A 27409-nucleotide genomic window follows, 5' to 3' on the forward strand; every position below is an offset into this window, starting at 1 on the left:
TTTTTAAAACAATAAACATGTAAAAATAGTTTTTAAAATATTATGGGATGTGCATTATTAGCTATAAATATACAAATTTATTTTCTTTTTTGGGGGGGGATCGTTTTAAAACTATATCTACCTTAATATTTTCTTTAATTTTCAATTTTTGAGCAATTATCCTCCTAAGACGTGACGTGATCCTCTTATGTTGGACATTTTTTGTTCGTAAGTAACACTCGACATTACTTTCTTTTTTTTTTAACTAAATAAACTCTTTAAAATAAGGTGAAAGACCAAAAACTTTCAAAACTAGGTAGAAAACTAAAACTTAAAAAAAATTATTTTTTTTAAACAACAGTAAACAAGTAAAAATATTTTTAAAAACTATTATGGGATGTGTAGTCTCTTTTAAAGACAGTATCTTCTTCAAGAACGGTCATAAAATGTGTTTTCAATCGATATTTCTTCAATAAGGGACCAGTTTTCCTACCTAGCAAAAGGGGACGAGTTTTCCGGGGTCGAGTTTTCCGGGGTCGAGTTTTCCGGGGTCGAGTTTTCCGGGTACGAGTTTTCCGGAGACGACTTTTCCGGGGTCGAGTTTTCCGGGAACGAGTTTTCCGGAGACGAGTTTTCCGGGGTTAAGTTTTCAGGGTACGAGTTTTCCGGAGACGAGTTTTCCGGGATCGAGTTTTCCGGGTACGAGTTTTCCGGAGACGAGTTTTCCGGGGACGAGTTTTCCTAAATTCAATTTCCTTTATAATTAAAAAAAATATTCAGATTTTGATGAACTCAACGGAGATTTTCATCTATATTTTTACTGGCGCCCAAAGTGACATAAACTTTATTTATTCTAGAAGAAGCCGACGAGAGACGCCAACAATGTACAGTTGGCGCCAATGAAATTAAAAAAAAATCTAGAGGATTTAAAACCTTCAAATAATCAAGTGAACTCCCTCGGGTGGGGGTGTATAGTCAGTTAGCGAACAGATGCTAAAAATTTTGAAAAAAGAATAGGCATGTTATCTCTCGATAAATGACCAATAAATGAAAGGAATTAAATACTGCGAATCAATGTGAATCTGTAAATGAGATTTATAAAACCCATTCCGCGGGTCTTATGTTGTAAATGAACAACTTTTAATAATAATAAAAAAATTACTGTATGCTTTATTTTTTTTTGTCAAATAAATGAAAAGAATCGGTGTGGAATCGAAAATTAGGTTATAATTTTTCCGATTACGATACCCCAAAAAGTTCCGATTTTTTCGATTCCCGATTCCGATTCCGATTCCGATTAATCGTCCCACCCAATCCTAATATATATATATATATATATATATATATATATATATATATATATGTGTGTGTGTGTGTGTGTGTTTGTGTGTGTGTGTGTGTGTGTGTGTGTGTGTGTGCGGGCGCGTGTGAACGCTCGCGTGTGTGTATTACATTACAATTCAATATATTCACGATATTTGCTTTTACATTTACAAGCTCAATAGTTTAACATCACTTCTCCAGGGATTCAAGTGAGAGAGATCAAGCAATTTATCTATGAGAATGAAAACGCCGGAGAGACCCCCGAGGTTTGCTCTTAATTGGTGTGTTGGCATGCATTTATAACGCTCTATTGTTACGAATATGGCCAATGCTTCTATCCTCGTGAGACGTACGATTCATTCAGCGGATAAGTCTTGCTGAACGGGAGAATAATTGCCTACACTACCCAAGATCTCTGCTTGTTCTTGACACATGCGCTTAGAAGACACACATTGCCAACCATCATATATCATTATCACATAAATAATGCATGCGAAAGCATACCGCACTGAGTTTATAAATTTCAATAATTATAATAATATACGGACATATATGCATACAAAGAATATATAATGCGACGTGTGTAAGCAAAATGAACTTTAACACTATCGTATAATATTGACATATGGATGAATGGTTCATGCAAAAAAAAAAATGGAAAGCAAAAATATTTATGGTGACAGCATAAAACATACAAATAAAATAACGTACATAATGTTGTCTCTCCGAATCAGAAGGTAAATATTTTAGCTTTATTTCTCGTTGTGCATTTTACAGCTGTTTTATGATTTGCACTTAGATCCAAGTTTACACCCTCGACCACTGATATATCACACACACACTTACACACACTTACACGTATATTTACATACGTACATATTATATATATATATATAGATACATGCATGCACAATCACATGGATACACACAAATACATACACACGCGTAATATATATATATATATAAATATATATATGGAATATCTCTCTCTCTCTCTCTCTCTCTCTATATATATATATATATATATATATATATATATATATATATGGAATATTTATTTTACGCTAATGTCACTGCAATATGCTTGAGTATACATTATTTATGTGCAAATGAACGGGGAAGCCAGCTTTTAATGCCCCAACACAAACAAAATAATATTATACAGGGACCTTTATATATTATTTACATATGTTTCAACGCGATATTTTTTATTCTGAAACACGATTTACAGTCGGGTTCCGTGCTTAATTTGAAGAATTTTCCAGCAAAGTATTCACCACAGATATCAGGTCAGCACATAATATATTTACACTGTTGTAAAAAATCTTATGGTTTTCTCGAAATGTAATGTTGGAAATATATTATTCCAAATTTGCAATCAATTTTTCCTGAGCTCAAATATCAATTCCACTAATAATGTCACTAAGATGTCTACATTACTTTCAAAATAAAATACTAAAGAATCTGGAAAATATTCATGCCTCAAAAAACCTGCTATTTGAAATGAAGTCGCAGATATTGACGAACAGATTGACATCGGATGACGTAAAAAAGCTTATTTAACAGGTCGAATTCGTGCTCACGACAAATATTAGTATTATGTCTCTCAGTTTTGTCCCTTAAACAGTTATCTCCCTTGGCCTGACATTTTTCTCATAGTTTCCCTTAACTCGACACCGGCAGATGGACCGGTGTTTTGCCCATAACTCAGCTTCTTTCTAGTCGCATGGCTTGGTTTTTCATCTCTCATTATCCTTCGTCGTTTTAAGCCATCTCCGGTAAGAGACATTGTATTATCCTCTTCTTAAAGACACTTTTTAATACCTTAATGTTATTTTTTATATTATTTCATTTTGGTTGGCTGGTTGTTTTTGTTTTACGGCATATCAACCTTTTTCAGGTTATTTAATGCCGAATCTAGTTATTTTGAGGAACGATTTTTAATGGAGTATATATATTTTTTTTAAAGTCAGATTCTATTTAACCCATAGTTGGGACCCTAACAGGTACTACCACTCCGGGTCAGAGTGAACCTGGGAGCAATGGCAATTAAAGTGATTGCTCCACACTCCCCAAGGCCCGCAAGGTGGGGCCTCACCATCGGATATAGTTTTAGGTCATATCCAGGACCATTATTTCATAGTTTTTATTTCATTTTAACTACGAACTTTGTTTATTTTCTTTATCCACGTGTTCGGCCTTATTTCTAACTATCGTTAATTTCCTTACATATGACTCCCTCATTCAGTTCTTTTATAACTTCGTTCAGGATTTTTTCTCTTTGTATTCTGAACAATGTTTTTTTTTTGTCTCTTTCAGTTTTTTTACCGTATCTACCTTCAATAACCTGCTTATCGGATTTCCTGTCTCTTCAATAACCTGTTTATCGGATTTCCGGTCTCTAGATTGCTAGTACGAGTTTAATGCTAACTGTTTAAGGATCGTATGTTTATAAACAAACGCATCCTAGAGACAGTATAATTAGGTTGAGAAGAAAGGGCTTGCGGAATTTCTACTTTTGATATGAAATGATGAATTCTCAAATAAGTGTTTTAAAGGACGTTTTTTATGTATGTAATCGTTGAAATGTCAATCGTTTTAAAACAATTATGTATTCTTTTCAGAACTTTGAATACAAGATGGACAAAAGAAAATTCTCAAAATTTTCTTTTTTTAATTCAAGCTAAACAGAAAGCTGTTGAAATTGCTCGCGATATCAACGAAGCGTTTTTTTTCCAGGAAGCACTATTAAATACACAGCACAAGAGTGGTTTAAGAATATTTGTGGCGGCGACGAGAGTCATGAAGATGATTAGCGTAACTGCCGAACATCAAATGCTTACAACGATTAATTAAATGCCTTAGCCGGAGTCAATCTACGCGCAACCATTTGAGAATTTGCTTTTAGAATTAGACGTAACATATAAGACGATTTTCAACCACCTGTGGACTATCGGAAAAACAAAAAAACTTGATAAAGGTGTTTCACGAATTGAACAAGAAACAACACAAATTTAAACTGACAACTTTCTTTCTTTTACGCAACACTGCGCCTGTTTCTCGATCGGGTTGTGACTTGCGATAAAAGGTGGGTTCTTTACGATATTCGGCAACGCTCAACTTAGTTAGACGCACACAAAGGTCTACGAAACTTCTCAAAGCCAGAGTTTCACAAAAAGATGGTCATGCTGACTGTTTGGTGGTCTGCAGCAAGTCTAATCCATTACAATTTTTTGAATGCAGGCGAAGCTATAATGGCGGAGAAGTATTGCCCACAAATTGATGAAATACATCAAAAACTTCGGCAACAACAACCAACATTAGATAAAAGATAAATGACCCAAGTCTCCTCCACAACAATACTCGGCAGCACGTTGTTAAACTGACATTGCAAAATCTGAAAGAATTGGGCTACAAAAGTCTGTCTCATTGGAGATACTCTCCAGACGTCTCACCTACCGACTAACATTTTTTCAGGCACCTCGGCAAATGTCTGCGTGAGAAATACTTTAAAAAATCTAAGTGATATCAAAAATTCCTTCAACATCTTCATCGCCACCAGAACGCAATATTTTACGTTACTAGCATAAACACACTTGTTTTGCGCTAGTAAAAGTGCGTTGATTCTGATGGTTCTCATTTCGATCAATGAATCAGAATGAACATATTTTTGTCAACGTTTTAGAAATTGTTGAATTCATAACAGATTCAAACATTTACACGTGAAATACATGCGATTGATTTATCTTTACTGAGATGTAGAAGAGCGTTCTCTAGTATTTTTAAATATTGACGAAGTTTTCGAGATGATGAAAAACATTTCCTCTTTTAGCAAAGATTGAATAGCTTCATAATGGTATGAACCAATTCTGGTTGTGCTATCTTAACCAACATGATAGTGGGTTTTATCATAACTAGTTGCTTGCTGGCATCAAGGTTATTTTCTAAGTTTGGCAGCATTCCCAACCTATATACTAATGTCACTTAATGTATTTAGAGCGACAGACAGAAACTTGTTGAGGTAGGTAGTCCTGATGGCAAACATGGTAATCTGTAGCAAAGTTCTTAGTAAAATGATTAACATTATATATATATATATATATATATATATATATAAATATTATATATATATACATATATATATATATACTGCGTATCAAATTATTAACGAGTTTACAGTTTTTAAAATATTTAAGAAACGAGTAAATGAAAATTCATGAAACTTTGAGAAAGTGCTTACAATACTATTCAGCTACTCCAGTCAGACAATAAAAGTATTTAAAGCAGTATTAGCGAAACTATGGCAGAAGATAGGAATATCTGTTGATTTCAGTGTGTCAAGTTATTAACGAGGTTGAGAAAAAACACAATATTATATTATAATAACTTGTTTTTGAAATAATTTTCAAACATTAAATGAACTAGGAAAAAATGATTAGAACACAATAACTACATTAGCAATTTCTACGTTGACATAATTAGTAGAGGATATGCGATCATTTTTATGAATGACTTGTAAAAGAGGTTGGTCTACTTAATTAGTCAAATTTGTGTTTTCGTCAACAGTTATTCCTCGCAATACCTCTTGGAGAGCATCCCACAACTCATCTCTGCTCTTAAATTGGCGTCTACTTGCATAAAGACGTCGCTTCATGATAATCCAAAGGTTCTCAATTGGGTTAAAATCTGGTGAATTCGCAAGCCACTCCATCTTCCGTAGCCCAGAGAACCCCAGTTGTTGCAAACACACTTTGCTTTTGTTTGCTGCATGCGAGGGAGCATTATCCTACATAAAAATAATGATTCTTCTGAACGTCAACCTTTGCTTCTTCAGCCATGATTCAAAGTGCTCCTTCAGAAAAGCTATGTAAGCATTTGACGTCATTTTTACGCCTTCTGGAACTCTCCATGTGCCAACTAAAGTACTTCCGATAATGCCATCCCAAATCATTATCCCACCACCACCTTGTTGGCGCCTTAAACGCTGATGACGATGTCGTCCATCTGTAACCCATCATTTGCTCCAGCCATCTGGGCCATCAAGAGTGACACACACTTCATCTGTAAATAAAACTTTAGAAAAATCCGTTTTCATGTTGTCCCCTGCCCATTTCAATCGGTTTTGCATGTAATGTTGCTTTAATGGAGGCTTTGTCACATGCTTAACAGACTGTGCCACTTCTTTCAGAAGGTGACATCGAGTACTTTTTGAGACATTCTTCAATCCGACTTGGTAAAAGACTTCTCGACTTGTCTGGACAGGGTTCTTAACAAATTCACGTTTAATTTGGAGTAAAGAACGACGTGAAACAACTCTAAATTAACCTTTGTCAGCTCTCCTCTTGCGTAAAAGTTTGATGGTACCTTTCTATCATTTTCGATATTTCGATGGTAGTTTTCCTTTTGCCAGCTGTTCTGTAACAGTACGCTTTTCAGAACTAATCAAACCACTTTTACGACACATTTTATTGACGAAACAAACTGCCTTGTTAATAATTTGACACACCTCAAATACCATGGATTCAGCAATTACGATGGCAAGTTTACATTGTGCGGAACATTACAAAAATTTCACAGTACGCGCAGCTCAGCATTGGCAACGTTTCCGAAGCTCTTGATACGGTAAGGGTTTGAAACTGGTAAAAAATGTTATCTCATTAATAATATGACAGACAATATATATATATATATATATATATATATATATATATATATATATATATATATATATATATATATATATATATATATACAGGCTATCCAAATAGTCACTGAAGGATTTTGAACTTAAATAGATTCTTTTTTTTTGATGATACCTTTCTATAATTTTAGCACAATCTGACTAAGACAATGGAAATAATTCATTAACAGAATACAACATTCAAACTATATTTATTCATAAAACTAAGGTTTTTAAATGTTGCCCATTTTCAGCTTCGCATATTTGTGCTCTTTCGAAAACATTATTCACTTGCGGGGGGGGGGTTTACCCGGCGTTGCCCGAGTGTTTAGAGGTGTGTGTGGTTGTTAATGAAAACTTAAGAATAAGCGAAGTAAAAAAGAAAACAGAAAAACGAACGTTAAAACCTATCTGAAAAATAAAGCGGGGGGGGTAATCAAAACACACAAAAAGAACTAACGTAAGGCAAACGAACAATGTTAAATGTAAAAATCGAAAAAACAAAAACAAAAAGAAAACAGAAAAACGAACGTTAAAACTTAAGCGTGGGTATACGGGCGGTGGGGGAGGGGGGTTATCACAACATCGAAAACCCCCACAAAAATCTAACGTAAGGCAAACGAACGATGTTAAATGTAAAAATCGAAAAAACAAAAACAAAAAAGAAAACAAAAACGAACGTTAAACCAAAAAAAAAAAAAAAAACACGTGAAAAATGGCTTAAATAAGCCTGTTTCAATATTAAAATTTAAAAAATCGGTGGGTACCCGGGTGTTTTTGTGTGTGTGTGGTCGGTCGGGGGTGTTAATGAAAACCTAAAAATAACCGAAGTAAAAAAAAAAACCAGAAAAATTATGTTACGTGAAAAATGGCTTAAATAACCCTGCTTCAATATTTAAATTTAAAAAATCGAAAAAAAAGACATCTCACACCACGATTCGAACCCAAAACGTTTAGATAATGAACCAGCGAGGAGGGGGGCCCGGCGTTGACCGAGTGTTTGTAGGTCTGTGTGGTTTTTAATAAAAACGTAAGAATAAGCGAAGTAAAAAAAGAAAACATAAAAACGAACGTTAAAACTTAAGCGGGGGTACCCGGGGAGGGGGGTAATCAAAACCTCGAAAAAAAAACCACAAAAGAAACTAACGTAAGGCAAACAAACGATGTTAAATGCAAAAATTGAAAAAACAAAAAAGAAAACAGAAAAACGAACGTTAAAACTACCCCCCCCATAAAAAACGTGTGAAAATAATAATTAAATAAGCCTGTTTCGATATTAAAATTTAAAAAATCGGTGGGTACCCGGGTGTTTTTTGGGTTGTGTGGTCGGTCGGGTGTGTTAATGAAAACCTAAGAATAAGCGAAGTAAAAAAAAACAAAAAAAAAACAGAAAAACGAACGTTACGTGAAAAATGGCTTAAATAACACTGGTTCAATATTTAAATTTAAAAAATCGAAAAAAAAAGACATCTCACACCACGATTCGACCCCAAAACGTTTAGATAATGAACCAACACTCTAACCAACTGAGCTAACACGAAGTACATAAAATTTAGGTAGTTCTTCAACTATTTAAAGTAAATCAGGTCATGACGTCATCTGACGCATGCGTAGAACCGATCTCGTCATGAGAGGACTGTTTTTGTTTTTGTTGACCCCCCCACTGTAAAAATTAATGTTTTTGGCCAATTTTTCGATATTTATCGGGCGAAGAATGGGGCTCCAATATGATACCAAGTTTGTGAATTTTTGTTCCGTCTGTCGAAAGATTTTAGCGGACACACAAACATACATACATACATACATACATACATACATACATACATACATACAAACACACATTTTCGCTTTTATATATATAGACTAGCGGGGGTACAAGCGCTGCCCGGGTGTTTGGAGGTGTGTGTGTGTTCTTAAATGAAAAAGAAACCGGGGGGGGGTGATCGAACCCGAAGCCCTGAGGCGAAGTTTGAAAATAAAATGCGAAAAAAGCATGAACCGTTCGGCCAGCCAGAATGAATTACTGAAAGATGTTTTAATTTATTTAAGTAAGAACCAAATTGACAGGTGCCCGCAAACGACCTAAGCAATAGCTATTCAGCAAATGAGGTCAATGATCAGGTTTGTTTGTTATAAGCGAAGTAAAAAAATAAAACATAAAAACGAACGTTAAAACTTAAGCGGGGGTAATAAAAAATCGAAAAAAAAACCTAAAAAAAATATAACGTAAGGCAAATGAACGATGCTAAATGTAAAAATCGAAAAAACAAAAAAGAAAACAGAAAAACGAACGTAAAAACAAAAAAAACACGTGAAAAATGTCTTAAATCAGCCTGTTTCGATATTAAAATTGAAAAAATCGGTAGGTACCCGGGTGTTTTTGGGGGTCGCTTAGAATAAGAGAAATAAAAAAAAAGAAAAACGAACGTTACGTGAAAAATGGCTTAAATAACACTGGTTCAATATTTAAATTTAAAAAATCGAAAAAAAGACATCTCACACCACGATTCGAACCTAACACGTGTAGATAATGAACCAACCCGCTAACCAACTGAGTTAACGCGACGTACATAAAATTTAGGTAGTTCTTCAACTATTTAAAGTAAATCAGGTCATGACGTCATCTGACGCATGCGTAGAACAGGTCTTCGTCACGAGAGAACCGCTTTTGTTGACCCCCCTGTCGCAAAATTGTCGATTTAGGGGTGAAAAAATTAACGTTTTTGGCCAATTCTTCGATATTTTGCAAAGGATGGGGCTTCAATATGATCCCGTGAATTTTCGTCGTGTTTCTCGAAAGTTTTTAGCGGACACACAAACACACATACAAACATACATACATACATACATACATACACACATTTTCCCTTTTATATATATAGATGGCAGATTGCAGAATCTCCGGATTACGATTTTACTCTCTTATTTAATTCCTAATGTTTTCCTTCAATTTTTGCAGTGTTTGGGGATTTATTAACATACACTCTTTCTTTAAGATATCCGCACAAGAAAAATTTGAGGCTAGTTAAGTCTAGGGAATGTGTTGGCCATTTTACATTGCCATAGCGAAAGATGATATGCGAAGCTGAAATCGGGTAACATTTAAAATACATTTTTTTTAATAAAGGCATATTGTTTTAATTTTGCAATTCTAAACATTTCCCAAAGTATTAATCGGATTGTTAAAATTACAGAAGGATATCAAAAATAAAGAATCTATTAAAGTTTTAAACACTAAAGTGACTTTTGGACACATTTATATATATATATATATATATATATATATATATATATACATATAACTACTTAATTTACTCACATAAAATTAATATACGAAAGTATAGATTTATGCGTAAACTTTAAGTATTTACTTCAAAAGTGCTCAATACGTAGGTAGAGCTAGTTAGTAATTTATAAAATATATATGGCGATTAAGCTACACTGAATATTCCGCGTTTCATCCACTCTAGGACTCCTCAGGCTTATGCGCGAATTCTGTGGTTGCTTATCGTTTTTATATACTCCTCTCCTATTGAGATTTTAGTTAGCCAATCAGCTTTCCAGTATCCACCGCTATTGTTAGTTTATATATATATATATATATATATATATATATATATATATGTGTGTGTGTGTGTGTGTAGATACATATATGCACATATATATGCATATACCTATATACATACATATATGTGTGATCGTTTAACAATAAAAAAACACTAACATAGTTTTAAAACAGATCTTTTGTCCGATAAAATGCATGCCCATGCTGATAGGAAGGGGCGCGATGGATACTAGAAAGCTGATTGGCTAACTAAAATCTCAATAGGAGAGGAGCATATAAAAACGATAAACAACCGCAGAATTCGCGCATAACCTGATTAGTCCTAGAGTCGATGAAACACCGAATACTCAGTATAGCTTAATCGCCATATATATTTTATAAATTACTATATATATATATATATATATATATATATATATATATATATATATATATATATATATATATATATAATAAAAATTACAATAAGTTTACCAAGGTAATCAAAATGGTAAACTTAAAATATATTATAAATATTAAAGAGTTAATATTTACAAGTAAAGTAATCTCAACCAGATGTAAAAGCTCAATAAAACTGAAAAGGAAATAGAGCTTGTAATATGAACAAATGATTAATAAAACATGTTAAAAGCATCTTGAAAAAGAGTTAAAAACATTTAATTTTAAAAAAGGAAGCACAAGATAAGTGGAGAGTCCTTAATCCGCGGAGTTTCGAAGAAATACTCTCCTCATCAGAGGGCAGGAATTAGCAAAATGCAGGATCGGATTTTGCATATAAAAGTATTTAATGAAACTACAAGTAAGTCACAGATCTTACTTGGTTAAAAGAAAAAGGGTGAGGTAAGGGGAATAGGAGGTAAAAGAAAAATGATAAAAAGATTTCACATGAATGGCTAGTCCGGTGAAGGGTAAAAAATCCAAGAATGGTAAAATCCAAAACGGTCGAATGTTTAGGAATAAAGAATGGCAGTTCCAGCAGGATGGAGCACTTTACCATTATCATCATGACGTAAGAGCATATGTTGATAGTCATCTGCGAAACAGATAGGTAGGACGAAGAGGAAGTATCGAGTAGTGTCCAGGCTCACAAGATTTGCCTCCCTCCTCATGGTTTTTCTCTTTTATTTGAGGGGTGGCGGATGGATGAGTGGGGGGCATGTTAAACACAGGGTTCACACCACAAAGCGAGCTACAATGAATGAGCTGAAAGCAAATATTGAAGGAAAATGTGTCAATATACCAATTGGACTGATTAGGAACGTTTTCGATTCAACCAGTGAGCGTTGTCAGCTGTTTATGGACCACAATGGTTAACAATTTGAACACTTTCGATAATTAACTGGTTTTTATATTTGTTCACAATATTTTGATGCATAGAACTTCTTTCTTGTTGTCAGCTGTTTATGGACCACAATGGTTAACAATTTGAACACTAATAATTATCTGTTTTTTTATATTTGTTCACAATATTTTGATGCATAGAACTTCTTTCTTCTAATAAATGTTGCTTTTATGGTTATTTTAATAGTGTGACGTTTTATTTGGACACTGTTGACTGTTGTATATGTGTAAAGTGTAAGACTGACAACACAATTTGTTGTTTTCTTTCCTGTAGATGCAAGAGTTACTTTCCATGAGATAAAAATCAGTACCTAATTTTTGTTACAAAAAGAATACTTATTTCTAACTGAACCAATTTACCTCGGATCTCGCCAGTTTTCTCATAAGTATCCGTACGTTTTCGTGTTTTCCACGTGTCCATCAGGTTGACAAAGAAGTTCTTGCGGTTTTTAATTTTTAAATTCTGATGAATATATCTCGGCTCCAACAAAAATTTTCGTGGGTCTTTGCTTTTGTCATTCTTAGACTCGTCCATATAACTGATACTATTTCTCCTTTTTTTTTCTTGCTTTTTGCTTTTGGTTTCTGTGCTTCCTTTTTGCTTTTCATATTGGAATGTCTGTAAACATAGTTGGTAGCTTTTCTGTACTCTGAGATATGCATTTTTATTAATTCCTATTTGTGTTTTTGATAATCTTGCATAGTAATTACTCCTCGCCGTACGTTGTTTTTAATATGGAATCGGTTACAAGGATATTTCATCTACATACTTATTAGTTTCTTAGTATTCTCAACATGATGCTTCAGTTCATTCTTTCATGAATGATTAAGTGTATCTTATTAGCGATACTGTTTATGCCATTATCCATTTTACTTTTTTCTGCTATATAATTTCGTTTCTAAGAGTTTAAGTAAACTATTTTTTTCAATGTTCTATCTTACTACTGTATATTTCATAGTGACTGAAGCCACAACACCAAGGTATTTGTAGTTATCTATGTTTATCAATGTAATGTTTCCTTTGGTTTATGCAGTACAATTCTTTTAACTATATTAGTATATATATTATCTTTATATATTCAGCAGTGCACTATTTAAAAAAAATGATTAGCTTGAAAGTTATAGCTATATTTATTAGCTTTTCCCAAATAGCTTCAGATTGTCCATATAGTTTATTCTGTGTTCTGCATCTGTAAACTATTCAAAATCACATTATAATTATTATTATAATAATAATAATTATTATTGTTGTTGTTGTTGTTGTCGTTGGTGGTGGTGGTGATGTTTTTGTAGCAAAGAATAATTATTACTTTCTTTATTATTCTCATGTACATGCAAAGAGTATATTGTTCGGCCATATAATTTACATATGTGTTTGAGGTATGTGCTGACATATATATATATATATATATATATATATATATACATATATATATACATATATATATATACATATATATATATATATTAAATAGCGACGTTTAAAATCAGAAAGTAATTATTTATCTAAATACCCATGGAGATATTAGAATTCTTGAACTAACAAAAAGAAGAGCGAGAGAAATACATGTACGTATATATATGTATATATATATATATATATGCACACACTCACACACGCGCGAGCACACGCACGCACACACAATACACATATATATATATATATGTGTGTGTGTGTGTGTGTGTGTGTGTGTTGTGTGTGTATGTATGTGGGTTTAGCCAAAAGAGGCGTCAAAATATATGTATCGATCAGAATCTTAATTGTTTTAGCTTCTTGCAGTAATTTACAATTACTGTGCCGTGATAAATGTCATTAGATTCTCGTACTCTCGTTTCATAAAATCACTATTAATGAGTTATATTATTCTGATATTAAATGCTGAACTAATTTTATTTCATTATGTTGTGTGATGTATATATCGGTAGATGCATCCATTTCTATGTGTATATTCGCATTTACGGTATGTACAATCAACAATATATTTGATGTTTCTAAATTTTTTAAGTGAGGATTGATTATTTGTATTCATCAAACTACTGTTCTTATCTTGAGTGTGATTTTTACACCGTTGCGGTCGATGTAACCTCCAACCTTCTTCAAGTGTATCTTATCGAACTTGGGAATGTTTCTGTCGAACTCGGGAATTTGAACGGAATTTCGAGCGGATCCCTTTATTTACTTCACGGCGGTAGCATGCTCTTGTTCTGTCAGTCATAACTGGATAGAAGTCCTAAGTAATTCACAATTGTATTTTTCGGTCGTCCACACTGAGGATTGAACCTTCAACCTTCAGGAGAATAAAACTTGTTACAATTGATTTTTCCAAGTACTCTAACCACTGCACCACGGGTCCTTGCGGACTATATTTAATATACGTTAAAATATCAAAACTCTAAAACAAGACTGATGACAGTTTGCACTGTATAAGTTTAAAATTAAATATATTTGATAGTGTCTAAATATAAAAGTTTGAAAAAATGCTTTTTAGAGGCGTTGAGCTGTATATATTAAAATATATCGGAGTAAAATATGTTTGTTATACAAATATGTAATCTAGAAGTTCAATTTTAACAACTCTACATATTAAACTGCATTTCGTCAATAATGCTTCAGACCCTGTTTTTTAATTGGTCTATATTGTCTGATTTATCAACGTTGGCATGGGACTTTATGGATACTAAAGAGAATAATCTAACAGGGTTAGATCGCAAGAACGTGATGGCCATATGACAGGTCTATGTCATGAAATTATTCGTTCATCAAATGTTTCTCCTAGTAAATTAATCGCATCGCGCGCTACGTCTCATGTGGATTCGTCCTGCAGAAGCCTTTCAAAACTACGCTGAACTGAAAATAAAATAAAAGTTGTCAAATGTGCAATTAAAGAGCTGTTAATTTAAAGTTCGCAGCCTCTTAAAAACACCCTATATATAATACCTATAGTACTGCTCAAATGCATTACGAGTAGCACACACACACAACGAACGTACACAAGCCCACAAATGGGTCTGCACATATACGCAATTATACATACTCACATTTATAGACATACATTCATAGTGTATAGAACTATTAATATAAATTCTTCTGCAGATCGGAAGGTTTATAAAAGATTAATTGCAAAAAGAGAAATATAATAACGGATGAAAAGAAGCCAAGTCAAGCAGATAAAATATAGAAAAAGCAAAAAATAAATTGTCTCTTTTAATCTACAGTCATTTATATTTATTGCTACGGATGTTGACTTCATTTTAAATTTGGCGTTCCTAATTTTTCTTTTTTTCTGAACGTCTGTACTTTACAGTCTTCTGGCTGTTTCATTGTTACGTTTTTCGTTTTGTTTCGATTTACGTTTTGATTCGCTTATGTCTTTTTCTTGCTTTTTGGGTCGAACAATTCTATCCTGAGTTTTGATTCGCTAAAAATTTCAGGCCAATCATAACAAGCAGAGACAGTCGTCAATAATTTATTCAACCGTGGCGCACAGTTATTGCCATCTTTCGATTTGAGGTATTTGTGTTTAGCTTTATCTTTTTGTTGTTCTCTTTTAATTGTTTCGGTCGTGATTTTTGCAAATAACATCTGCTAGATGTTGAATTAGTAGACACAAACAAAAGTCCACCCTCTCACACACACACACACACACACACACACACACACACACACACACACACACACACACACACAAACACACACATATATATTTGTTAAGAGAAAGTTTTATATGAGACAAGTCATTGGTACCGTCGGTTTCAAACCGATAATTAGGACCGTTTTAGATACCCATATCAAGCTCTCATCAGCCAATACTGAGATGAGTATTGGCTGACGAGAGCTTGATATGAGTATCAAAACGATCCTAATTATCGGGTTTGAAACCGACGGTACCAATGACTTGTCTCATCTAAAAAGTTTCTGTAAACAACTATATATATATATATATATATATATATATATATATATATATATATATATATATATATATATATATGTATATATACTACCGTGGGTACCCTTAACATTTATTGTTTTGGTCTCAATCAACTTATTAAGTTAGATCCATATCCAAAGAACCTATATCTAAAATTTCAAGTGCTTGGACCCAAAATTATCGGAGGAGTTTGGTAGAGTTCTAAAAGGTCAAATCTGTAAACGTTGACCCCTTAACAGTAAAATTTCTGGCCGAAAACCGATCCCAAAGATTTTTCTCAAAGCTCAGTACTATGTATATCAAATTTCGAGTCTGCAGACTAATAATTGGCAGAGTTATTGCGTAGGGAAATGTACACAGACACACACACACAGAAAGACAGACACACACAGACACAGACACACAGACACGTTCACTTTTATATATATATATATATATATATATATATATATATATATATATATATACATAGATAGATAGATTGATAGACTAATAGATTAAACAAAAATATATATGTACTAGCATTTCAGCCCGGCGTTTCCCGGGTGTTTTGATGTGTATGTTGAGCATACAAAATCGGTAATTTTTTTAAAAACTTTGACCCCTATTATGACCCATTTACATTTATTGTTTGTGGCTCAAATCAAGTTATTAAGTTAGATCCATATCCAATGAACCTATATCTAAAATTTCAAGTGTTTAGACACAAAATTGTCGGAGGAGTTTGATAGAGTTCTCAAATGTCAAATCGTTGAACTTTGACCCCTTAACAGCCAATTTTTTGGCCGAACACGGGTCACATAGATTTTCCCAAATCTCAGTACCCTGTATATCGAATTTCGAGTCTGTAGACTTAAAATTGACAGAGTTATTGCGTAGGGAAATGTACACACACAGACACACAGACACGTTCACTTTTATAGATGGTACAAAAATATATACGTATGCATAAATATATATGGAAACAATTTTGTGTTTCCTGTAAACTTTTTACGCAAATATTATGCAAGTATAAATAATGTAGAATATTTGCATGAATATAATTTCACGTAATAGTTAACTAAAGATAGTCATCCCATAAGAAAACCGGAAAAAAACTAATACGGAATTAATTAAAATGAATGTTTAAAAGAATATGCAAATTAGCTAGATCTTTTGCAAATGAATTCAGTTCCATGGCCCATATATAAGAAAATTGTATTTTCTTTTTAAATAAATAGAACAGAGGAGTTTTAATATGAATATCAATGCACACAAAAGAAAAATGAATTTATAGGAGTATTTATATATATATATATATATATATATATATATATATATATATATATATATATACGCTCTTATTTTCGGATTTTCCTTATAATTTAGAACTCTGCTGGATTTCTTTTTCCAAAAAAACTAATTATATATATATATATATATATATATATATATATATATATATATATATATATGTATGTATGACTTTGTCTTTACGTCTAATAATTGAACATCATTATATATAATATGCAGTGTGTGTATTATGTTTATGATATTCTATATAGAAATAATTCATGTATACATATATTTATCTTATAGTGGGAAACGTGAGCGTACGCTAACCTGAAAAATCGAAGAAACTAGGTAGCTCACGTTTATTTCTGAACAGTATATATATATATATATAGTAACTCTATTTGATATTTGACCAGTGTCCTGCAAAAGACTTGCAAGGTAGCCAATAAGGTTTTGATAAGTGATATATAAAACAGAAGCAATGTACTTCCTTTTAACTTTTTTTTTATTACATTTTCACCCCAAACAAGGCACATTGTCACTTTGGTGTAGGGGGCCACTATCAGGGGCAGCAACTGCTGGGGCACTATGTTGGGATTTGGGCAGCAAGATGTCGGTTCACTTTACCCTTGAATTTCTGCATGTCAATACAGTTAGGGAAGCAGGGACCTGGAATGCAATTCCAGAGTCTAGCGGTTCTGGGGAAGAAACTACTGGAGTTACTGTGTGAGGGGTGGGATTTAGCTGCCTGTCGGATTTGTCGAGGGTGTCTACGTCGTGGGGGCATAAGTGTCTGCAGTTCGTCAGAGCATTCACCATTAAAATACTTGTAGTGCTAAGATATCCGGGGCATTTGTTAGGAGAAATGCTTCAACATCAGCTAAATAAGTTCGAAGCCCACGGATGTTAGTGAATGCAAGCCTCAAGGGAGGAGGTAAGTTGGATTTGTTTGTCCCTACACCTGGTTTAAGCTTATTTTTTTTATTGTACTGTCATCATGTTTTTAAACAGTTTCAGTTAGGTGAGGGGGAGGTGAACAAGATGTTATGCAGGGTATCAGATATGCAACACAAGTATACCATTAGCTGACCTTTCTTCAACTAGGACTGTGGCCTCAGAAAAGCCCATCGGGGATGAGTGCAGGGTCCCTTTCCATGCGCGACGTGGCACTACAAACATCCCGATATTATACAACTGTTGAAGGAGCAACCGCTCTAAGCGTTACCAAAGAGTTAGGAGGCCTGTACTACCAGTCGGAAACAGCAGCCAAGAACTGTCAATCCGGTACCCTCAGCCCATCAGAAGAAGATCACTCCAATCTAATTGCACAGGCATGTGTGGTACTCAAGCACTCCCTAGTGGCCAGTTTTGAGGGGTGGGATGTATCGGGAGTGGGGAACGGCATTCATTGCCCTAGTCCTGGATATGGCCTTAAACTATATCCGATGGTGAGGTCCCAGTTTGTGGGCTTTGGGGAGTGTGGATCCACCCCTTAATTGCAATTGCTCCCAGGTCAACTCTGACCTGGAGTGGTAGCACCTGTTAGGGTACCAACTATAGGTTAAATGGAAACCGACTTGGAAAAAAATATACTCTATTAAAAATTTTCTTCAAAATCACTGGATTCGGCATTAAATAACCTTAAAAGGGTTGATATGCCATGAAACAAAACCAACCGACCAATTAACTTTTTTTTATCCTATCAGTGCATATAAGTCCAGTTTGCAGCACAAGAAAAGAACAAAGGCGGGAAACGCTAGTGGACACTGTTCATCCCTAATTCATGAAAAATTAAATTAGAGCAGAAGAAACTAAAAACGTTTATTTTGTCCGATGTTAGCAGCTGCAACATTGTCACTTACCATGACAACATACTGGAGAGAAATGTTCGTTACTAGGCGAAAGTTAGAACAATCACCACTGGTTGTGTTAATGGTTGTGGTAATGGTTGTGTTACTGGTTGTGTTAATGGTATTCTCTTAATTGAAAAACAAAGAAACGAGCTTTTGCCTGCCTTATGAATAAAAGTTATATTTGTTTGTTGCAAGTAAAAAAATTCAATCCATGCAATCGGTGTTGATAAGGACACAGAATTTGTTATTAAACAAAAGGTATGAAATAGAATAGGCTAAAAGAAATAATATTTTTTAGTAAAGATAAATGGATCGACTCAGCATGAACGCTTGTATAAATTAAGCTGAAGTACAAGGTGTCCAAAAAGTAAGTAAAAGGTAAAAAATATTTGTAACTTTACCATTAGATTATTTGTTTTATCTAATTTAGACATTTTACAGATAATATTTTCGTTGGTTGGTTGTTTTTGTTTTACGGCATATCAACCTTTTTCAGGTTATTTAATGCCGAATCTAGTTATTTTGAGGAACGATTTTTAATGGAGTATATTTTTTTTTAAGTCAGATTCTATTTAACCCATAGTTGGGACCCTAACAGGTACTACCACTCCGGATCAGAGTGGACCTGGGAGTAATGACAATTAAAAGGTGGTTCCACACTCCCCAAGGCCCGCAAGATGGGGGTCTCACCATCGGATATAGTTTTAGGTCATATCCAGGACCAGATAATATTTTCGAAATTAATTAAATATAGCATTGGATAACATATGCAAGTTGTGAAATTGTTTTACCAAAATCAGGAGTCAATTGTCTTGACTCAAATAACTTATCGACGATATTTTCACGTGAAGTATAGCGCAACTCACAACACAAGTCTTGTGTGGATAGCTTAAAGAAAGAGTCTATGTTAACAAACCTCAAACTCTGCAAGAATTGAAGGAAAACAACAGGAATGAAATAAGGGAGTCAAATATCAATCCATAGATTTTGCAATCTGCCAGGACATAACAAGAGAATATTATTTTTATTATTTCGACTCTCGAGTATACATCAGTTAATATATTATATGTTTAATGACGAGTGATGTGGTTCTCCATTGATTAAATGTGTCTAACTGTGTCAGATATACGCTGAAGAGTCAACACAATGATAAGAATATTATTTTGCATTGCCTTAGTCATGATTAATGTTTTGGAAAGAGCATAAATATGCGAAGCTAAAAAGGGAAAATATTAAAAATACATTATTTTTTAAAAAGGAAAATTGTTTGAACATGCAAAAGTCAAGTATCATAGTTCAGTTGTGCTCTAAACAGAAGCATTCATTACGAACGCGTCCCGGTACTTTATACTTCTGTGAAGATAAAACTAAAATGAACTTGTGATGTTTGGCTGTATAAGGGTATTAACATTGGTTAAAGCATCTTCAACCGTTTTTTTTCGATTATTGGTTTTCGATACTTATCAAAGGCATTACGACACAAAACCTATTTACGAACATTCAATCTATATATATAAAAGCGAAAATGTATGTTCGCTTTTTGTGTATGTCCAAGAAAGGCTTTTTTTTTCAGAGAAGCGGTCGGTCGCCTAACAACTTTTTAAAACTTTTTATATCACTTATAAATCGTAATATCTCAGAGTTAACAACGGAGCTCGCCTGTCTATTTAATTTGCTCGATTTCGGGAACATAAGTATTCAACAGTTTTCGCTCGCCGCATGTAAGGTAGACCTTTTCCTATAATGTTTCCCCCCTACCCCCAACGTCTTGGGGGAAAAAAAGCATTCCCGTACTAAATGAAATGCTACCCCGCAGTCAAAAGTTGACCTCATTAAGTCATTAAAACGTGCACCTGCTAATTTAAATTCAAACGTGTTTCCGTTAGCATCTTGCGGTGGCGCAATGGTTAACGTCGCGCGTTTTTTTTCACACTTTAATTTACAACTTTGCCTCAAGGGTTCGGGTCCGATCCTCATACTTACCTACAATTTTTTTAATTTAACCCCCCCCCCATGCCCTGGAGTTTTGATTTACCCAAAACCACACACACCTCCAAACACCCGGGCAACGCCGGGTACCCATCGCTAGTGATATATAAAGTACATTTGTTTTAAATTGAAAAAACAAAAAAATTATGCCATATATATATATATATATATATATATATATATATATATATATATGTAGACAGATATATAGATATAGATATATATTCTAAATAAATATGACAGCTACAAATTAAGCTTGTAATGATCAGACGCACTGTGGATAATATATATATGTTATGAATATCGACGGAGAAATAGAAAATTGATGATCAATAATGTTTTGAGAAGAAAGTTTTCCTATTAAATATTAGTCTTCTGAAATATATACTTAAATGTATGAATTACCTTCCCATTTATGACTACTCTTTTCGAACAACTCAACAAATCCTATATGGATCATCGGCCGCTTTGATCAATTGGGAATAAACAAATAAGTACTCTCTTTGAACAAGAATTTCTCATTGACAGATAGCAATGCAAATAAATAAACCAACTACTCGTGCCTCAAACTCTGCAATTTCACGTAATTTACGATCGGCTTGAATGAGATTACTGACGTTTTATGCTTACCGGAACAACTGCCCTATTTGTATCGTCAACACAACACCCCTTAAGCATTTCGTCTTATGTTTATTTTGCTTGCACAGTATTTTTTTTCATCAGAAAACAATACTTTATAAGCAGACGAAATATAAATTTGTCCGTTGTTTTGAAGATTTGCAACCTACACTTAAATAATTTGTAAACTAATAATTCGAATGAGCTCAGATTCTGACATGAATTTGAATGCTATCATTTCATGAAAAAACTATCTTGTTTGCTATTAGTCATTCTATCAGGTCTGGTACTTATTTTTTCATGTATTTATATATTTCGAAGCCTATGAAGTAGATGAAAGAAGGTGCTAGATAACATGTTATAAATGTGACGCGCAGCGCTAACTAAATTAGGCCCGAAATAATGGGGCGTGAGAGGAAGAGGGTAAAGCATTTTAAATATAGATTAGATTGTGGACATCACGTAATAGTAAGTTATGGGGTATGCGTTCAATACGCGTGCCAATATGTGGACATGTACAAGGTCAACAAATTGGTTATCGATCATCGACCGTTTTTATAGAAAAACAATAAGGGAAGAGAGCGAAAGTAATTGTTTTTATAAACGTAAAAAATTAGGGGGTATAAATATAGAGGGGGTTTATTGAAATGGAGAACGTGGGGTTAAGTCAGTGTATGTCAGAAATAGCATGGAAGTACAAAGCAGCATAAAAAAGTATAAATTATAAAGCAATTAAAAATATATAAAGCATTAAATAAACAATGAAAAAGGAAAAAATAACAAAATATTAGGTTCGTACTAAAATAATGGCCGCCTATAATGATGTGTTTTGAAAAGTCATTTTAGGTTTATATACTAATTAATTTTTTTTAATTTATTTATTTTCAGGCAAAAATTTTTTTGGAAGCATACAGGGCCCTTAATGATGAATAGTCCAAAACGTGACCTTCGCCTCCTTATGTTGCATGAATTCAAAGTTGGGCACAATGCTTCCGAAACTTCTGCTAATATCAACAGAACATTGGGAGAGGGGTCGACAAGTGATCGGAGAGTGGTTCCAAAAATTGGTAGTTCCAAAAATTCCATAGTGAAAATAAGACCCTTGGAGATGAAGAAGTATGCAGTCTTGACAACGAACAATTGCAAGCAGTTGTTGAGCAAAATCCTCGTTAAAGCGTCAAAGAAATGTCTCAGACACTTGGTGTCAGTACTGCAACAGTTTCACGCCATTTACAGAGCATTAGAAAAGTGAAAAAAAAACTCGACAAATGGATCTCTCATGAGCTCAATGAGAATAAAAAAAACTTAGGAGATTTGAAGTCTGCTCAATGCTTTGTGTGTGTAATGATCCCTTTCTGGACCGAATTGTCTCTTGTGACGAAAAGTGGATCTTTTATCGTAATCGTAAATGATCTGGTCAAGGGTTTGATCGTGATGAGTTTCCCAAACCCTTCCCAAAGCCAGAGTTGCATCAGCAAAAGATTATGATGACAGTTTGGTGAGCTGCAATCGGTGTTATCCACTACAGTTTTGAGAGAACCAATCAGAGCATTACAGCAGAGATCTACTGCAATAAATTTGCTGAAATGCACGTTTCCTTGCAAGGAAAATAGAAAAAAGAGGCCTATCTTGGTGAATAGAAGTGGTCCAATTCTACTTTACGATAACGCGCGGCTACATTTTACAAGATTGGCTCTGCAGAAATCCATAGACTTGTAATACGAGACCTTACCAAATCCTCCATATTCTCCAGACCTTTCGCCTACTGACTATCATTTTTTTAAGCATTTAAGCTCATTTTTAAATGGTAAAACGTTTCGGTCCAAAGAAGAAGTGGAATCAGCTTTCAAAAAATTTATTACATCACAACCAATAACTTTTTATCAACGGGGAATAAATAATCTTGTAAATCGATGGCAGAGATGCATGGCTGTGCAATGCTTGTATTTTCATTAATTTTACCATTTCTATTGTTCATTTTTCAATAATAAATGTTTTTTTCTTAAATCAACCATTATTTTTGTAACTACCTAATATGTTTACAATGAAAAACGTAGTTATGTGACGTAGGACTAGAAAAACAAATCGGCTGTCATGAAATCAAATTTGAACGCGAAAGTAGTCAGAAAAATACTTGTCATTATTGTATGCCAACAGAAGATTCAAAGTAAATGAAGGATGTTCAATTTCTATAATCTAGTTAACGAAGGGGATTCAGAGTAGTAGGCGATGACGTGTGATAGAATATTCAATTGCTTATATATTGATATGGAGATGTAGTGAGGGCGTACATTTCTTAATACAGATGGTTAGAATTGCTAGTTCAGGTCCAAATGTGGTATAATTAATCCTAGGTTTCAAAGGCCTCCAGAGTGTTAACAGAACTGACATGCCGTGGTGAATATAATAAGTCTAGATACACCCTTAATTTATGCAATCTCCCTATTGAATAAACGATTAACTTTATATAAATCAATATATATCTTTATATTGTAGTTTTTTCCACTTTTCCCTCTTCTATATAAACTCTAACTCTATTGTTGAGCTTTGTATTTCTCGATAAGTCTTCTTTTACAGTGTTTCTCTAATTCTTTTTGTTGCTCCCATATATATATATATATATATATATATATATATATATATATATATATATATATAAAGATCCCATAACAGGATTCCAATTACATGTACTTAGCTTTTTTAACCAACAACAACATAAACCAGTCGTTATGAGAGTATACCAAGCTAAATTTTTGCTTGTCTAATAAGTGATTCTTTCAGGTTTAAAGTTGCGTATATCCGCTAAATATAAGTACATATACCAATAAACATTCTTTTAAATTGGTTAAATCCGTTGTGATTAAGGCTTTACTAAATATATAAGTTTATATTCAGCAATAAATTTCGTATATATTAGATCCCCTAATAATTTATACTAACATAATTATTAATTGCGATAGTGTACACACACACACACACGCATGCACACACACATATATATTTACATATATATATATGTGTGTACATATAATTACTATAATAATTGGTGAAACCTACAGACTCTAGTGTTTCACCCTTTCGAGAATCCACTGAAAAGAAAACTGAGCTTGCTAGTAAACTTGATGACGACCTTGAATCTATTTACGTCATCGATAATGTTGAGACTTCTTGGAAGGCACTGCGAGATATAACCCATTCTGCAGCAGTGGAAGTCCTTGGGATACCAAGAAGAAAGCGTCAGGACTGGTATGACGAGGGTAATACTTAAATAAAAAACTCTTATCAGCCGAATGCATTTTGCACAGAATACTTGGATAGACAATAAAAACTCGACAATAAGGTACAAAACTTATAAAAAGTGTATAGATGAGTTTCAACAAACCCCCAGAGCAATGAAAGAACACTAAAGCTATTAAGCTTCAAGAAGTCGCCGACATCAAACACTTAATGACTTTCTATTATAGTTTGAATGAAGTATTTGATCTTCAGAGGAGTGGTGTTTCCCCCTTAAGTACTGCTAATGGAGAAGCACTTCTCAATGATAAAACAGATATTCTCAACCGTTAGAAGGAGCACTTTGAAAATGTCTTTAACACGTCTTCTATCGTTGACAGTAATGTGATATCCTTCATCACACAGTGCAGAAATACCAGAAATGTCATTTGAACACACTTATGAAGTATCCATGGGTATCCATCAAGCAAATCGCAGCTGATAAATCACCATCGCTGAATGATCCAATTCCCCTGGAGGTGTATAAATATGGTGCAAACACTTTTGTAAAAAAATTTCAGGTTCTTTTTGTGAAAATATGGAAAGCAAGTCAGGATCCACATGACTACAAAGACGCCTGCATCAAACATCTCTAGTCTAGACAATTAGAGTGAGCTTTTGACTATAATATCATGATCCGCACATGCGAGCTTAATTGACCGAGTTTACTTTCGACTTAAAATGCTCAATAATAAGAACCTAGTTCTTATATATATATATATATATATATATATATATATATATATATATATATATGTATATATATATATATGTGTGTGTGTGTGTGTGTGTGTGTGTTCTTTGAATTTCACCAACCAGTCAATGTTTAGCTGTCTGCAATCTCATCAGAGCAAATCTATAATTGGATTAAATAATTCATTGACCGCGAGAAAGTCATAAGGATCATTCTTCGAATGAATGAGGCAGTAGTCAAATGAGAATACACCATGGAATCCCCCCCATATATATATATATATATATATATATATCGTATTGGAGTACTTTTACACAGCAGGCGCTTTTAATCGACAGATAATCACGAGTGAGTACATCTAGGCATATGATATTAAATAGATATATTTTATAATATATGGAATGAGGACGGTTTTTATGTCTGCAATTTTTATCGGTGCCAGAGGCATGCCATTTAACCCCTTATCAACAAGCGAGTCTGAACAACGGGAGACAACGTTGTGCAAACTCTTTAGCGATGTAAAAAAAAGCAATCGTTTCTATGTACTCGCGCATATACACCTTGCTAACTCGTTTTCATTTAAATTTTCAACCGATTTTTCAAAGCTCCTTATGGCCGCATTACCAGATCACCTACATATAGCATATCAACTGACACAGATAAATAAAAGTATAAGTAACCTCTCAGGATGGCACAAATATAAACACTCTTATTAATCCTTCATAAGGTTCAGTAACCTCTTCAGTTCATAATATATTAATAATATGTAAATTACCCCAAATACGTAAGAACTGTACATTTTATAAAATGCATTAAATTTTATAAAATACATAAAATTGCGATCGTTTTTACTTCTTGAGTAAATGTAATATATATATATATATATATATATATATATATATATATATATATATATATATATATATGTGTGTGTGTGTGTGTGTGTGTGTGTGTGTGTGTGTGTTATACATATGTTGACGTGATTACCTTAGTGGTATTCATTTTTCAGGAGCGTACGTTTCTATATAGACCAATAAGTTGATTTCCACTTAAGGCTTAGAAAAGGGTTTCGAAGGAAAAGAAGCCATTTATAACTTGGGCTATGACAAGAGAATATTCTTTTCATTGTTTTGACTCTCGAGTATATATCCGACACAGTTAGACACAATTAATCAACCGAGAACCATATCATTCTACATAAAAACATATAAGATATCAATGGATATATACCTGAGACTCAAAACAAGGAAAAGAAATATGCTGCTGTCATAAACCTAATTATAACATAGTTCATTGTGTATTTATTTACATGACTCGTCCTCTATAGTTACATTAAATTAGCTCGTCTAGATCTGCTATGGCAATTGAGACTCTGGTCAGCTCCTGCGTCCCCATCGTTGCCTGATACGAAACTCCTTCCCATCCTTACCAGCCACATTATACGTGATAGTCAACCACTTGAAACCCAATCGAACATAACTATATATGTGTGTACGTGTCTAATTTTCATTTTGTGTTATTTTACAATGTATACAAGTTAGCAATTCTATGAACGAAATAATTATACTACTACTACTGCTACTACTAATTATTATTATTATTATTATTATTATTATTATTATTATTATTATTATTATTATAATGCCTACGTGATAATAAACATTCTTTGCTGTGTATATACGTTGTACAGTTTCGAAAAGATATTCAATATTCTAGAATATTATGGATACATTTATATCATTGCGAATAAAATTTTTTTTTTTTTTAATTTTCCTGTCAGTTTGTTCAAGCTGGGGATAGGGTATCCTACAGGATTGCAAACATTCACCCGCCATCTTATATATCCCAACCGAGTTTTTTTTTTACAAAGGAATCACCACTTGTCAA

The 27409-nt window shown here is 33.6% G+C and overlaps 1 protein-coding gene across 1 annotated transcript in view; it reads right to left on the minus strand.

Moving 5' to 3' along the window:
- Positions 1-27409, minus strand: part of LOC145296198 (uncharacterized) — a 55060-nt gene that overhangs the window by 26911 nt on the left and 740 nt on the right. The window lies entirely within an intron of this gene.

This window comes from Euprymna scolopes, chromosome 16 (genome assembly GCF_053919585.1).
Source record: "Euprymna scolopes isolate OS-2025 chromosome 16, ASM5391958v1, whole genome shotgun sequence".
NCBI lineage: Eukaryota > Metazoa > Mollusca > Cephalopoda > Sepiida > Sepiolidae > Euprymna > Euprymna scolopes.